We start from the raw sequence: 14,867 nt of genomic DNA, 5'->3' as shown, positions 1-14,867 counted from the left end.
GTTTCTTTCTTTGCCGGGTACTTTTCGCGTCTCTCGCGGGGGCGGCGGGGGCGCGGCGCCAGGGCCATTTCCTCGCGCGGCCGCCTCCCGCCCGGCTCGGCGCGCCCCGCGCCCGCCGCTCTGTCCGGGCCGCGCGGGGCCGCGCCGGGCGGGCCGGGCCGCGGACTCGCACCCTCACCGCCTCGGCGAGCCCAGGCCCCGGGACGGGCCACCATCCCAGGCCCGCCGCGGCGGAGCCGAGCGGGGCGGCGGGTCTGGGGTACCGAGCGGATCCGCGCTGGCAGCGCCGGCAGCGTGCCCCGACCGGGCCGAGAGGGAGAACTTTCTCCCTCCTTCGGCCGCTGCGTCGCCCTCGGCTTCCGAGGTCGGGGCAGGCTAGAGAGGGGAGCCCTGTGACAGCGGGGCTTCCCGGCCAGAGCGCTGGGTGCGGGCGTGGAGTTTGAACGTTTGCTGGCAGGAATGAGGCCAGTGTGCAGCGGCGTGGAGGGAAGCAGTCGATGGCTCCCGAGCACGGCCGGGGAAATCCATTATCGGGCTCTCGGGCTGCCTGCAAGGAGTCACCTTCAGCCGGGAGGCTGTGTTAAAGGAGCACATTCCGGATCGATTGAACTTATTTTTGATCATGGATTAGGCATACGTTTTATTCAGTATAGCTAGTGAGTTTAGACCTGTGAAAATGGGTCTTTTTGGATCGTATTTATTTGGATTTTCTTTATTTTGCTGTCACCCAAGCCCTACAACGCTACTAGGAAGCGCCCTGTACTCTTGCTGTTTCTTGCTAGTAGGCTGAGCCTAAAGACTGACTTGATCTCCTTTGCAAGGTTTGGAATTTGAATTGTGGAGGTAAACTGGCTGTAATAGTCTCCAGACAGCTGCCTCTGAGTTGACATCTAATCTGCCATCTGATTGGCTCCCCTCTCACCATTGGGCATTTAGCACTGCTGATGTAAATAGAAGTGCTGAGCAGTACAGTCACAAAAATTCTTGCCACAAATAATAACTCTATTACAAGCAGATGGAAGGTGGAATATTATTTAGAGCTTAAATTGTTTTGAATCATAGTTATTAATAAGAGGATTAAATACAGAAAAACATTATGCTGGGGTTCAGTATTGAACATTTACAAAACTCAGATCTTTGACAATCTAACAATGTGGACATTTCATGTATCATGGACTTTATTTGTAGGCTGAAGATTGGACCACTAAAAAGTAATTAAACCACAAATTGTACCAAAATTTTTGGATTTGCCAAGCATTTATAAAAGACTGCTCTTTACAAATTAAATAGTGAAAGAATTTTTGAGTGCATCAGCATTCATAATATAACAAAAATTTTAACATTCCAAAACGCAGCATCTTTTGGTGGTATTTAATATGACAAGATTAAAGCTATACATTTTTAGTGATTTGTGTTTTAATAATTGTGACTGTTTTAAGACGCTTGTGGATAAGGAGTTTTACTTTGAATTGGCATATTTAAAAAGAACGAAATGAGAAAACCATAATTTTTGCAGTGGACAATTAGTTAAAATAGAAACTATGGATATCCCTGTGAAATGGTAGGAATCATTTTCTATTTGTTTTTGATTTGGACAATTTAGGAATCTTTTTCTTTGATTATTTTGTTAGGTGACAAAATAGGTTAGCATTATTTAAACTGCTTACACAGTGGATTATTTAAACTGCATTATAGACAAGTTGTATTGGGTGTTTCTTCCAAATAATTTTTCTTTCGTAGACATCTTAATGCTATGAAATCTTTAAAAATTCTAATCTGTTAAAAGGGAATAACAGTGATGGTTTATATGATTTTAGTTAGCTCATTTGTTTTAGGAAGGTGTATTTAAATAATAATCGTATATTAGAGGAAAGAATTGTTAGAGCCAGGAAAGGCCTAAATTTAACAAATCATCATGTGAATCTTGGTTTAACATCTTTGGTTAATGGAGTTTTCCTTTTAATGGTAGTGTTTCCTATTCTTGATGAAAATATTGTGATTTCAGTTTTTATTTTTGATTCATACAAGTACAAATATTAAAGAAAAATATAAATAAACCCATGTAATTAGTTTTAAAAAGATTTGCTTTGTCAGCTTGTTTTTAAAGGGGTTGTCTAAAATTCTCATCTTTGTAAACTGCAAACAAATGAAGTTAGAGGCATATTTAGGTCCATGTTACTTTAAAGTATTATTTTTTAGTGATACCAATCATTTTAAATATTTTGATTTCTTTAAATGAGAGTGAGTCCATTTTGTCCTCAGTGTGATCCTTGGGAATAGCTTTTTATCTTTGAGGGGGAAACCGACAGAACATACGACCTCGATTCACAGATTCTTTTTGGTACCTAACTAAAAACATGTGGAATGTCTTTTTTATATTCCCCCCCTTTTCTTTTTGGAAGGCTAGTGTTATTTAGTATTTGTTATATGATAATTATTAGAAACAGTCATTTGTCGAAAGTATTAAATTACCACCTGACTATAGGTCATAAAATGCTATTAAATCATTTTGTTAAATAATGAAAAAAAATTTTGAGCTTGAATATATTTAGTTTCATTTTTGATTTTAAGAAATGTTTATACTGGGTAGCAAATGTTTTTGTAATTGGGAATAAAGCACATTGGAGGGAGTCTTTAGAGTGAAGTAAATCATTTTATGATTGAGTTTGTTACTGGATTTTTTTGAGATAAGTATTCAGATAGAGCAGTCTTAAAAGGAACACTGAGGTCAGTTCAGACAGAGATTTTATGATGTCCACGTTTGTATTGAATTCCATTCATGCTATTTTATTTTCATTTTTATAGAATTTAATACAATGTAATAAAAAAGAGTCTTACCATTAAAAGAGAAGTGATTAGCTGGCTTTACAAAGCAGGAATCAGCAAACTTATTACTGATTACCTTAAGGTGTGCATAAGATACATTGTATCTTAAGATTACCTGCTTACTCCCCTATGAAATTTTAGGTTATTTGATATTTTAAATCTTATAAAGATTTTTGTGGCCTAAATTTGCCACAGAAGGTATATATAGGTGAAATTGGTGATTCATACAAAAGGCCTATCATTTTAAAAAGAAAATGTAGCAAAATGTTTACACTTTTCTGTTTTTCTGTTACATGGGATAAAATTATTTATGGCTTAAAATTGTTTTTATTGTGAATCCTGATTTTTGTGCTACTTGATCTTTTCGTTTTTTTTTTTTTTTTTGGTGGTTGTTGTTATTGTTGTTTTCTTAGTGGTAACCACCATTAGACAGCTATCACTTAAATTTATGTTTATATTAATACTAAATCATTGAGTACCTTCTAGGGAACAACACATTTTTACCTTTGGTCTGTTGTGGGAAACTGGAATCCTTTTTTACTTTGGTTTATTTGTCTGCTTTTAAGGAAGAGTTTTTGACCAGGTTTTTTGTATATTTGTTCCATTTTTCTCAACATTGTATTGCCTCAGAAGTGTGTTATGGATATGAAAATAATGCAGACCATACTTGGACACTTTGATTAATGTACTTAACCTCTAAATCTTGTTCCTTTACTATATTTTTAATGAAGAGAAAAGCATCCTTACTCCAGTATAAAAGTACTATGAATTCTGGTTTGAGAACCAATTTAAAAAATATAAGACAATGTCCAATAAGACTTTAATATAAGCTCATTTTATAGTTTCCCTAGAAGGACTTCTTTTAAAGAAAGCAGGTGTAATAGAATGGGGTGGAAATTTTGGCTCTGTTTTTTATTAATGGCTTTTATTCCTGTATAATTTGGAGTTGGGTATATTTAAAAGGACAACTTCGGATGTGATAGGAACTGACCTCACTGCAAACGGTGAGGATCGGCTGGTTTCCTTAACCCGTTCCTCTCCTATGAGGCGGGTGGTTTGATTTACATTTGGTTGAGGCCCAAGACATTTTTCTCCTCATTTTGTGGGCTGATAGGTGATGCAGATTTGGATTTGGACTAGAGCTGTTTTAGGTTATGCCGGTCCTAGATCAGGAGGCGTTTCTCACTGTACACCAGCTGATGATCCCCAGGTCCTGGATCTGTGTGCTTTGAGCCATATTTTGTGCAAAGGGACTGAGATTTCACTCGTGTCACTTTCATTTTGTCTTGTGTGTTGATGTTCATTTAAGTTTGATATTTTTGTTTGATAGAACTGTTATGTGTTTCTGAAAAACCACAGATTTATGGAGGCTGAAATTAATATTGGTAAAACAACCTTATTATTTTTTTTTTTGCAATATTTAGATTTTCAAAATGGATGTTATAAAAATTTTGTGACATTTTACAATGCTGTGGCCAAATCCCACCTCTTAGGCTTTTTTGACTTTGGCTAGTTTTCAATTGTGTCCTTTCTTAGAGGTGTCTTTCCTCCAACAGGAGGCTTTTGCGAGTCTCTGTGCACCTGGAAAGCTGAGCTGTGCACACTTGCTGTGTGTGCTGCTCCAGGCTGAGGAATCCCAAATCCTAGTTCCCTGCAGCGTGGGGGAGGAGCACCAAGCAGAAGTTTGTAGCCACCACGAGTGTGTTTACATTTCACAAACCTAGAATGCAGTACTGTATTGTTTTTTTCTAGTTTGGAGGTTATTTGCACAAGAGTAAATTGTCCTTTTTGGTTTAATGGGGGTGATTCAGTAAATTAATTCTGATTTTGGTATACTTTAGTCTCTTTTTCTTTTAGAAATTTGATGTAAAGGAAATAATTTAGGTATCATTTGTTATCATTATCTGCATGTCCATAAGCATATATTATTTTACCCTATGGTAACATCTACATATGTTGTATTATTGGTTTACAACCTATAGTTTTAATGATTCACATTAACTGAATAAGTGAATTTATCAAAATACCATACATGAGTCCACAGTATGTTTTCAACCAACATATTTTACTTTCAAAGTTTTTAACCTATAGTAATAGCAAAAAGTATTTCCTTAGATTTACTTATTTGAATTGGGTCCAGCAGGCAGTTTTCAAACTCACTTACGTATGGATCAATGCCAAGAATATTAGAGGGCTACTATTTGACAGATGAATTAATGATGAAATTAAATTGTTTCTTGAATGATGTTCGTTGCTGAGAAAGAGACTAAAGCCTTGAAGTCTAAAGCCTATCTGGTTTACCAGTAGACCCTCTTATTTCCATTATTAAAATGAGGTAGATGGCAGCAGAATCTGGAGTGGACTATTGTAGCAAGACAGTCCTTTGGAACTAGCTGAGACCCGGCCTATCTGGATCTTCTCACCCTACAGGGTGCACTTCTTAGTATCTCATCTGGCCTTCAGGAAAGATGAGTCTCAAAACCTAGATAAGACTTATTAGGTGACAACTCTACAGGGGAGGTCCTACTTACTGAAGAGGAGAAAGTCTTTCATGGACAATGCTGTGCTGCCTTTTTTTTTTGGTAATGGGGTGCTTAAAAATTTATACATGCAGGTGTATATTTTCTTATAGTGGTAAAACACACATAATGTAAAATTTACCATTTTACCCGTTTAGAGGCATACAAGCCATTGGCATTAAATATGTTCACATTGCTGTACGGCCATCACCACCATCTAGTTCAACACATTTTCATCTTCCTAAAGTGTTTTTCTCTTCGAATTCTTCATGTCAGACTTTGAAATCGCTTGCTATTGCTGTGTATTCTAAGTGATCTTGTTTCTGTGCTAGTCAGCTTTACCTTTTCTTAGTCTGTTAATGAAGTCTTCCTCTGCAGCCCCTGGAAGTGCTGGTAATCTTTTTCGTTTTTTTTTTTTAATCAGTCCATCACTTCTTCCCCCTTCTAACTTTATAATAATCTTCGCAGATTCTTTTTGCAGCTGTATCATTTAGGTTAATTGTTTTATTGCAGATGTGTCATTGAAAGTTTAATAGCAGCTTTTTGGAATTTTTCTGAAGTTTGAAGGTTTGGGGTGTTTTTGGTTTGTTTCTTTTTGAGTGAAACCTGGGACTTGTTTGGATGATAGGGTGTAGAAAGGAGCTCTTACCATGAACTCTTCCCTTTTCATAGTTCTCTTATCATTTGCATTTTTAGCCTCTCTCTTTTTAAATTTTTTTTGTAGTTATGAATGGACAGTATACCTTTATTTTATTTTATTTTTATGTAAGTGCTAAGGATCCAACCCAGTGCCTCACACATGCTAGGCAAGCACTCTGCCACTGAGCTATAGCCCCAGCCCTTAGCCTCTCTTAAACATTTAGTTTTGTTTTTCTCCTAGTATCGAAGACCATTGATGGTGGTCATTTTCCCCGTTCTTGCTGTGTTGTGGGTATTTGGGCTTCTCATTCACCCGCCCAGGGCAGACAGCCAGGCCAGGTGATGCTGTGTCCTCTTTGGTAGGGTTTTGTGCTTCACCTCATGTCATTAGCTTTTATCTCCGTACATAGAAATTCTCTGTACATAGAAAAATTCCTAAACTAAGACAGTTGGCCTTTTAATTACATTTTAAAGGCTGCTGCAAAGGGATACTTCTTTCTTATGAACAGCCTTTGTGCCCGTGTATGTGTGTGTGTGTGTGTGTGTGTGTGTGTGTGAGTGTATATAAAATATTAGAATTGTTTTTTAATTGCTGTGGATGCTGAAAGGTAGCCACCTCTTCACATTTCAATTACGTACTTTTAGCGCCGGATTTCATGGAGGACACAGAGGAAATGGACTGCTCCTTAAGAAGCAGCAATTATTTCTTTAAGGCATAGACATTTTAGTATTTGTGTGTGCTGTCAGGTGTCTGTTCCATAAATGTCCACTCCCAGCAATCAGATGGTTACTCCTTACGGAGCACACATTTTCTCACTCAGCCTGAGTGAGATGTAGGCAGTGGCTAGGGTCTGGGTTGCTGCTGGCGCTTGTGTTTGCTCCCTGGATTACGGATTTTGGCATCATTGAGTTAGAACTAGCTCATTTTAACAGAGTGTCTGTAGCAGCATTGTGGGTCAGCAGCCTAGTGGCCCAGTTTTTCGGGTGAGGGAGTGGATTTGGGCAACACAAGTCATTGTGCTTGATAGGATGTGGCTTTTCCATTTCTCCCAGTCAGGTATTGGCTTTGTGCCAGAGCAAAATGTAGATCCACTACAGAGAATAATAACTAAAAAAGGGAAAATATAATCACTTTCAAATTTATATAGAATGGTCCTTTTTCTTTTTCTCAGTTTTCTACATTACACAGACTCTTGGAAAAAAGTTAAACAGTCTGCTCAGATTTAGGAAGACACTTAGATTGCTGGGGTATTTTTGGTAACTGTTTAGATAATGTATGCTGGCTGAGGAGTAAATTCAGCTACTGCTTCTGGGTCCTGAAATAAACCTTTCAGAAAACGAGGCAGTGATGATGAGTGGAGGCAGTTCCGGAATTCTTAGTATCATCTCCTGTTTCTTTTTATGATGAGCATCTTAGAAGTTCAACTATTTGCCAAACTTCATAGCTTGATTTTTAAAAAATGATTGGTAATTCCAAAATTGATCAAGAATTTGGCATCTAATTTTTGAAATATTAAGAACTATCCATACATCAAGCTATAAGCCCAGTGTGAGATCCTTTAAATTTTGTTTCCAGTGAATATTTTTTAATAATAATTTCATTTTACCCAGTGACCTTGGAAACAAATGTCAAACGTTGCTACTGCTGAGCAGGTATCTTTCTGAAGAAGCAGACTATTTCCTAAGAGAATATCAGTGTATTTATGATTATGAGGATTTATGAGAGAAAAGACTGTCTTATGAGGGGTTCAATGCAGTGGAAAGCATGGCTTGGAAGTAAGTCAGACATGGGCTCATTTGGGGACTTGGGTGCCTATTCACTCTTCCATCCAGCAGGGGCCCAGTTTCCTTGTCTGGAATGTTGCTACAGGCTGGGTTGTGGAAACCTCTGCTGAAGTCTTGGAGGTAAAACCTTTGGTGTGTCCTCTTTGCCCACCTGCCTTCCCAAGAGGGCTGGGACTGGGTTTCTTGTTCTATGCCTTGTGCTGCCGCACTTCAGGGTACGGTTGAGGACAAGCCCTTGCCTCTGACAGTTAGGGATGCCCAAACCCTCCCTGCTCCAAATCCTGTGCCACTGTGAATTGTTTGCAGAGAGTGCCTGATCACCTCAGCGCCACTGCACAGCCTATTAAGCTGCACCAGGTTCCAGGCATGGCCAGTGAATACAAACCGAGGCCTATGTTAAGACTCACTTTTTGCGCATTCTATTGTAATTTTCCCCAAGAAATGTGGTTTGGTACTGATCGGAACTCTTGGATTTGGTTACCGGTAGAGCTGCAGTGGGCTGATGTCATTATACCCAAATTTCTACTCCGGTCACGGTTCCAGGATTAGTGTTAATTATTAAGTTCTTTCTTCTGGTTACAAAAGTCACTAGCAAATGACCTGCAAAAATGATTGGCTTTTCAGGAGTACTAGTTTTTGCCAAGGAACAAAATTTCAAAAATTTAAAACTAGAATCTTAAATTTAAAATTTGAAGCTTCTGGGTGCTGGAATTTGGCTTTTTCTTTTCTTTTTCTTTTTTAAATTTTTTAGTTGTAGATGGACACAATATCTTTATTTGTTTATTTAAAATTTTTTTTGTAGTTGTAGATGGACAGCATGCCTTTATTTAATTTATTTTTATGTGGTGCTGATGATCAAACCCAGTGCCTCACACTTGCTAGCAAGCGCTTTACCACTGAGCCACAACCCCAGCCCGACTTTGGCTTCTTATTGGTTAAATAACTTGCTTCCGTGTCTTCTTCAACTTCACTGAGTATATTCATATTTGGTCCCTAGCAGAATTGTAATTTATTATACCTGGAGGTTAGGACTGCTGTTAAATAGTTGAAAAGGGGAATGTCAATTCTGAGAATGCCAGGAGCTGCCTCAAACAAGTAAAGACAGTTCCGTTTGTTTTATTATGAGATTTATAAAACAAAATTTAATTCTATTATGAACAAATACTTACTGAGCACCTCTTGGGCTTCAGATACAGAGTGTAAATATAGCCTATGACCCATAATTCTCCCTGATGAATTATCATCAACTCTTGGTGTTTTACCAAGTAGAATTTAAGGTAAATGACTACATTTTTCTTTTGCAGCTCTTACTCAGAAAGACTATGTCCCTCAAAATGCATCATCTAAAACATGCTTGAAGAGTAGTTGATTATGTATCCAAAATGAATATTTTCTGAAGACTGTGTTACCCATTTTCAATATCCGTTGCGAGGAAGTCTGCCCAGGCTGTACTGGACAGACAGACTGTGCTTGCAGATTGTTCTTAGGTGCTGTGATGTTGATGAGAAAGTGATCCTAATTTGGATTTTATTTTGGGTGCCATCCATATGATGTTTTATGAAAGAAATGACTTCACATTATCATTAGCACAAAGAATGTAATATTTGGGTCATTTCTTACCCTTATTGAACAGTTTTATTTATTTATTTTTTGACAGAGAGGGATATATCACAATTTATTCATATTTAAAACAGAGAAGCCCAGTTGTAAGTATATATGTTAATAAAATCAAAGTGATGATTTTGTGTCCCAAAGAGGAGGTTTTCTTTCTGTCTATGCCATGGCATGTATGCATTCTTAGTAGGCAAACTAGCACTGCAGAAAAATAATTGACTGCAGTAAGTGAGAAGAAACCATTAGATCTACTGGACAAGGTGCTTCAAGTACATTGACAGGTTTCAGTTATTGAACAGTTTTATATGTGTCAGGGCTTCTTGCCATCATGGCAAGAATATGGGCATCAGACACATGTGGTGCCTGCTGTGTGTTTTGCACTGTATTTGATTGTGGAGTCCTTTGGTGACTAGGGCCTGATGATTAAGGACAAGTAAACATGTCCACTGAGGCAGCGTAAAGAAGTTTTGTTAGGGGGGCACTTCACATAGACTAGGTTGAGGATTGGGGTAGGAACAGAAGGCACCTGCTGATCAGCTAAGACTTGGTTGATGAGCAGAAGTTAACCTGATGGAAGCAGGGGCAAGCTCAAGAGCCAGAACCCAGGTTAGAAGATCTGAAGTTTGGACAGTTACTAGCTGTGTGACCTCAGGCAAGTTACTTTATTTCTCTGTGCTTTATAGTTCCTCATTTCTATAGGAATGAGAAACTATAGTTAATTTGTAGAGTTGTGTTTTTTATTTTGAGGAGTAGCCTTTATAAGGTACTGACTGACTGCCTGGTGCGCAACCCTGTCCAGCCCCTCTGTTTCTCTTTACCTTGTCAAATGTCTAGTCAAAGTTATTGAGCATTTTAAAAATGTCTGTTGTAGTTTTTATGTTTCTTAAAAAATAGTCATACTTTTAAGAAAGGAAACATAACTTCAAAATATTGATATTTGAAGAATTTAGCTTTGCTCTTATCAAACTATCAACAAATACTTTGTGACCTAGGTGTGTAGGGCACTGGTCTGTCCAGATAAATATGTATCCAGAGAATATTTGTACATTGTGTTCCCTGTTTAGCATAAAGGGATCCTTAGGTTACTAAGTAAGTATTGGTGAATAAATTAATCAAGATAGTTTGTGGGAGATTTTTGTATTGCTTCCTATTCCACTTAATTGGAAATATGGATTGAATAGCTCTGGCCTCAAAGTGATTTGAATTTTGAGTTGAGGGAAGTTGTTGGTAGGCAGACAACTTCCAAATTGGACTTTTGCTTCTAATTAATTTTCTCCCTGTATTAAATAGGTTAAAATCATAGTCACACTGGTTAGGAGTTTGCTGGCCTTGAGAACCTTCCCTTCCTTGCCTTAGAGCCAGCATCTTCTAATCATTGGATGGGGCAGGAAGGGCCGGTCCTGCAGTGGAGACTTGCTCACAGTTCTGGGTTTCATCCCCTTCACCTGGTGTCCATCCTGTATGGTGAGACCTTGTCCCTCCTCCTCCACTTGAGATTGTTCAGAACCACGAGCACTTTTAAACACCAGTATTTTATTCAGCAATTGGTTAATGAAAACTGGAGGCAAAAAGCAGTTTTGTGTTTTGTCTTAGTAAGTTCTGTGATGTCCGTGGAGCTACGTGATTAGTGAGAAGGAGAGAATGAGGGGTAATGGCGAAGAGGAATTGTATTTAAGACAGTGACGCTTGAATAACTTAAAGGAATATGATTTTTGTAGCCTAAATATCCTTTTGTGGTCTAAGTAGTTTCATGCTTCATTGAAAAGCTAATGCAAAGAAGTTGTAGTCAGCTGGTAAGATATTTGAGCCAACCAGTTGTCAGTATGTTGAAGTTTTATTAGCGCATCTAGAAATTTCATATAAATTATTTTTTGAAGAGGGACTTGTGCTAGCATAGCTAAACTGGTGAAGCTGAAATCTGTATTTGTTTTATGTATGTGGTATTTTTTAGGGACTGGGAAAGTATTTCATATGTGAAATAAACTAGGTAGTGTGTACAGCATCACATGATCAAAATATTTCCCCCTTGCTGTTGCCAGAAGCTATCTATTGCTTTTCAACAATCTTACTTGTTGGGCATCATGCCAAGATGTTTAAGACAGCCCCTTACGTGAGCTGCTCCATTCTTAACCTCTCTGACTGAAGTGCCGTGACCTTCACACATGTAGATTAGCCATGTGCTCTGTGAATTGAAACTTGCTGCCTCAGGAAGAAAGGGTTTTTCTTTTTATTCCACTGGGAATTTGACAGCCATTCATCCCTGACCTGGGCAGAGGTAATGCAAGGAAATTGGATTCACATGGAACGTGCACAGACAGCCCAGGCAGTTTGGACAGGCAGGCGGGCTTTCTCCCTGGGCCAGCGCGGAAACTCGCGCGGAGTGGGTGACGGACTTGCCGAGGTGCAGGACCTGCAGTGCAGCAGCCAGCCAGATGGAAGGACAGTGTTGACTTAGAAAAAGAAGTTCTCATTGTAGGCTTTTCTAATAAGTTCTGACTACTCTTTCTCTTCCTTTCCAGCCTGTTTTTGAAATCTCTTGAATTTTTGTTCATTTTTTAAATGATACTTTAGAATTAAATACTTTTAATACTGTGGGCAGATATGTGGCCTTAGATGCATTTAATTTAGGTGGACCTTTCAAAGAAACACAGAGATACGTTTCTGATACTCGTATGACAGCTCTTCTTGGCTTTGTGCTGTAAAATTCTGGAATGAATTGGTGCTTAGAACTCAACTCACATGAGAGTTCTCACTCAGTTTTGTAATGATTAATAACTGTAATTGATGAACAATGAAATTTTGGATAAAACTAGAATTACTAGGTAAAATAGTTTTAAAAGAAGTTTATCTTTGGGCTGGGGATGTGGCTCAAGCGGTAGCGCGCTCGCCTGGCATGCGTGCGGCCCGGGTTGGATCCTCAGCACCACATACCAACAAAGATGTTGTGTCCGCCGAGAACTAAAAAATAAATAAATAAATATTTTTTTAAAAAAGAAGTTTATCTTTGCCTTGTTAATGTACACACTTGGAATTAAAGTACAACTCAGTATAAATAATAGTCATGATACTTGATTAGGTTGATACACAGAGTATTCAGAAGGAAATTTCTCTTTCTGAGAATAATAGGTCTGAAGTAGTACTCCAGCTAGTTTCTTGGCAAAAGGAGGGTGATTAGGGCAGTTGAAAACTTACGAATGCTTTTGTGTGGCTTTCAGGCTGAGCGTTTCTGTGTACACTAGGGCTAATGAAATACTATTAGGCATCAGAGCCTCTGTCCCAGGTGCTGGGAATTTTTCTTGATACGCAGCTCTTTCCTTGGGGTACGAAAGAGGTGATTCCTTCGGACATCTGCGGGGCGTGTGCCTAATGGATGCAGTGGGCTAAGGGGGAAGCAAAGTCATCTTCTGACCTGAGGAAGACTTGCTTCTGTTTCCTGTGAGGAACAATAAGGTTATTAGGAAAGTGTCTGATCATGACCACACAGAATGTGTTGCTTTCAGGGCTCTTCACTCATTGAAGATGTGAAGGTGACAGTCCCTGGAGGACAGGACTGTAGTGCTGCTGGCATGTTTGGGTGCAGCTGGAAAGATGGAGCAGAAGTGCATCCCCATCTGCTGAAGGAAGAGTGGATGTGGAGGGTGACAGCCCCCCAGGAGGCAGACAGGAACTCTGGTTGGAGAATCCTCAAGGCCAGCCTGTAACCAAGCATAGGGTAGTCCTCCTGGGAGAGCAGAGGGCACCAGTGCAGGAGAGTGGCCAGCGGTGCAGACGAGGCAAGAAAAATATCAGTGCGAGTGAGTCAGTAGCCGGGCTTGTATGATTTTTGAAAAGGGTGGTCTGCCTGGGGCCCTGAGATGGGGAGATGAACTTAGCCTCTCATTCTGGTCAGGATGATTGGTAAAACTGGTAAATGTTTGCTTCTTTTCAAATGAAGAATTGCAGCTTTAGAGACCTGACTAATAGTGTGGTGTTCCGTAGTAGGAACAGCTGCAGTTATTGGGATACCTACTGTGTGTGCCAGGCACACTGCATCTCCCAACAGTCTTGTAAGTCTGTTTGATAGACGAGCAAACTGGTAGAATTAAGGAGTTTTTCTCAAATCCAGTTGTGCATCAGGACCACCCTTGGGAGTAGACATTCACAGGCCACCATTGGGCTGCGGAGTCTGCCTCTTCTCTGGAAGGCCATAGAAGAGCTGGAAGTAATACTTCAAAAAGCGTACTTTTTGGTCATTGTTAATACATGTAAAAGTACATTGTTATAACTGCAGGGTTTTATTGTAAGACTCCACAGTCACTATCAGACAAAGATGAGAAAAGCAGCCGTGCTGCAAGGGCACAAGGGTGGCCATTGGGTTTTTCCCATAGTGTTACTGAGCATTAATTTACATTCACCCGTCAGGGGAACTGCATACCACAATCTAGTTCATTGCTTAGAGTTATCAAAGGACACTGTAGATGTTTAAAGAGAAGTGTAGATTCTCTTCCATCTGGACTTATTTCAGTGTGGCTGTTACTGGAGTTTCTCAGGTGGGGAGTGAGGAACTCCATTGAGAGCAGCCCATAGTAGGTACTCAGTCACTTTGGATAAAAGAATAGATAGCAGATTGGACAGCGTCACAGGTCACTTGTGTTTGTGACTTGTGTTATGAGGCCAGAGGCTGTGAATCCCAAGAAACAAGATTGCAAGAAAATAGAGAGGCCAGGTGAAAGGCAGGGGCCAGAAGGTTGGAGAGAGGAGAAAAACTATAGGCAACAGAAAGAATTGTAAAGTAAGAAACCAACAGAATAAAATGTAATATTCATTACATGCCCAAAGGTGAACCGTTACGATAGTAAAAATTATCAACTAAACATCAACTTCAACATCCCCCCCCCCCTCCCCGTGGTGCTGGGGACTGAACTTGCACATGCCAGGTAGGTGCTCTACCATTGACCTACACCCCTAGTGCACAAAATTATTAAAAAAATCAAGCCATTAGTCCACAGCGTATAAACAAAAACAGACATATGCAGAAAACTCCCCTCCTTCTTTGGCAGAGTTGTTCTATAACATGCGATTATAATTATCTGTTGCCACAAGGCCCCTTTGGAGCCAGAGCGGTTGGTGCTGGGCTCAAAGTGTTGGGGTGGGTGCTGAGACCCTTTCTGTCATTCTTTGATTTTTGTCTTATAGGTAGGCTCAGTACTGGAAAAAGCTTCCCTGTCTTTCTTTTTAAAAAGTTATCAATGACCAAATCTCACAGTTTGGCTCCCAGTGCTGTCTTATACAAGCAATATCAGTTAAATTTCAGTTAACCAATACTGTAGAAGTGTCTGAGCAGGAGGAAAGATCAGAGTACTGGTTCCATTCTGTTGTCTGACTTTTCAACTTGTTTTCCTTGCTTCCTGCTCACTCCTTAACTTGAAGCTGAGATACAGTTCCAAAGGACATCCCCCGTAATGCTGCTTAGAATTAAATGAAAACTTGTGTCACTTGTGTCTT

The 14,867-nt window shown here is 39.5% G+C and overlaps 1 protein-coding gene across 9 annotated transcripts in view; it reads left to right on the top strand.

Annotated features, from left to right (window-relative positions):
- Arid1b (AT-rich interaction domain 1B) overlaps positions 1-14,867 on the top strand; it is a 394,730-nt gene that overhangs the window by 2,173 nt on the left and 377,690 nt on the right. The window lies entirely within an intron of this gene.

Source organism: Ictidomys tridecemlineatus, chromosome 8, assembly GCF_052094955.1.
Source record: "Ictidomys tridecemlineatus isolate mIctTri1 chromosome 8, mIctTri1.hap1, whole genome shotgun sequence".
NCBI lineage: Eukaryota > Metazoa > Chordata > Mammalia > Rodentia > Sciuridae > Ictidomys > Ictidomys tridecemlineatus.
This window is presented reverse-complemented; position numbering and strand designations above follow the sequence as displayed.